This window comes from Akebia trifoliata, unplaced genomic scaffold (assembly GCF_017979445.1).
Source record: "Akebia trifoliata isolate Shusen 1 unplaced genomic scaffold, ASM1797944v1 Contig00608_ERROPOS3031104, whole genome shotgun sequence".
NCBI lineage: Eukaryota > Viridiplantae > Streptophyta > Magnoliopsida > Ranunculales > Lardizabalaceae > Akebia > Akebia trifoliata.
In genome coordinates this window covers 499,119-501,618 of record NW_028237131.1, presented here as the reverse complement: position 1 = coordinate 501,618, position 2,500 = coordinate 499,119, and positions in this window count along the sequence as shown.

The window sequence follows — 2,500 nt, the reverse complement described above, 5'->3', positions numbered from 1 at the left end:
GACACGACCCGGAATTGAAACTCCTTTCTTCCCCAGTTTGCTTTATTATGTGCATGCTTTCTACAATTTGTGCAATTGTTCTATCAGAAGCTGCATTACGGTCCCTTGTTCTTAAGAAAGTGGAGTTTCGATGTGAAGTTTCTGATTATAAATGGTCAATGTGGATGGTTGTTGTGTCTCAGTTTCTCATTGTCTTGGTAGGGAGTATAGGCAATGTATTAAGATGGTTGCTATCAGTCAAAGGGTTTGACAGTTTCTTATTTGGAAAAGAAAATTTTTATGATGATTATTTTGTTCCTCCTTCTTGGGTTTTATCAACTTTGCACCAGTTCCACATTTTGTATTCTTGGGTTTTATCAACCTTTTCAAACCTCCGCATTATGTCATTCTTCAATATATCTGTAATGGGGGGATTCATGTTTATCTTTCAAACTCTTACAAGGTACGTGGGTATAGTAGTGAGTATATTAATCATGATATTGACGGTGTTTACCGCAATCTTAACTTTTATGTTCAAGATCCCCTCGATGTGCTTGATGAAAACCACTAAATTCTGTTATGGAAGAGGAAGAAACAATGAAGATAGAAATCGTATGAATATGAACCAATGGATACAGAGAAACTATGAGAAAGAAGTAAATAGATGGATGGAGAACTATGAAAGAGATTCTCAGCCAACTCATCTCATCCAACTTCTTTTCAAAACTGCTCCATCTCAAGAGTCAATTACCCATAAAATTTCTACATCAACAAATGATGATAAGAGTGTATCTTTTCTTTTAGTGGTACTCTTTATAAGAGTAATCACCATTGCACTACCTGATATCCTTAGTGCTTCTTTAATTCGTACCTTAGACGAAGTTTTTGAAATCATTTATTTCATTGAAAAGAAAAGAAATTTCACTGATGATTTTGATAGAAAGAGACACGCACTCGCAAAAGAATTATGGATTTTCAGGGACAACAATTGTCATTGGTTCAATACGAAATTCATTAAACCATGGGAAAAGAAATCTATGGATGCGGGGTTTCAATCTCAATCGGACTTAAGTTGTGCACTCGGGATTATCGAAGAATTAAAAGAAATATGCAAGAGAACTTCCTTTCTTTCGTTTGATGAAGGTATTTATACAGTTAGAGAAATAAATATCATCTATGGACTTATCATGGGACAAGGTTTCTTGGGACAACGATCACATGGGCGGACGTATGCATCAATGAACGAGCTATATGGGCAGATAGAGCAACTCTTTGTGGACATGTTGCATTTTTTTCTCTCTCAACTTCCACTTGCCTTATTCAAGCATCTTGTCGAGAGTCCGATTATGCAATGTGAAGAAAGATCAAGACTTTCCCTTAAATTCCTTTGCAAACTTGAACCATTGAAGGATAAAGTTCATTGGGCATTTCCTGAAGGAATTGGTATCACTAGCTTGATAACCCCACATGGTCATCCTTCACTAACTGATGGAACTGTTATCACTCAAGTTCCAGTCATACACACTCAACGTATTGAACCAGTGGAAGGCACTGTTGATGCAGACGTTGCTCGTCGAGTTATTGAAATCCAAGAGCTTGCTTGAACAGCATGGATTGTAAGTACATTTTATTTATTTTAATAGTACTATAGCTAGAGAAATTTCTTCTTTAATTTGTACTTTGGACCATTGTTTTAAACAATTCCATTTCTGATTAGGAGAGTTAACTCAAAATTCCACTAAGTCAACGTGGCTTAGTTGGATCTACTAGGCATAAGATGCTCACTCAACCAATATCAAACCATGATTTCAGAAGTCAACAAAATTAATTTCAAACTTGATCCAATCAAGCTGTAATAATTTAAAATTTTAAAATTTGCAACTATGGCTAAAACATAGAATTTACTTTTCATTCTTTTATATAACTTTTTTTTGTTTATCAAAATATAAATTTTAATTATATTATGACTCACCAAGGCACCCAACAAGTCGCAGATATAACCAATCCCCAATAAACCTTCAAGAAATAGGTTTTCCAATTTTTTAAGCATTACTAAGAAATACCTCATCTAATTAATGTTTGGTGAATGTCATTATTTGTATAATTAAATTCACATATCCGAAACTTTTAAGTCATATAGGAAATTTTTTGTCTCCCAACGTTGTTCCCCTAAGACTGTTTTCCGAACACTACCTATATATATAGGCCCTAAAGGGAGCCAAACAATTTTTCAATGTATGGTTAGAAGTTTCGATCTATACTCTCTTCGGGGGAAACACTCTGTACATGAGCCTTTTCAAGGTTTGTCGTTAAAGAGTATGTGTTTGGGTTATTGTAGTTTTTCATAAAATAAAGGATTTTTATTTTTTTAATTGATTGTTTGTATTGAAATTCTCAATCTTCTTCTTTGGTTCTTGGGTTTGATTTCTAATGGATAGATTGCTTAGTTCATCTAATTCTAGAGCTTCTTCTCCTTGATTAGTAACTTTGTAGATTTTCTTAGATTAAAAAAAAATGAAAG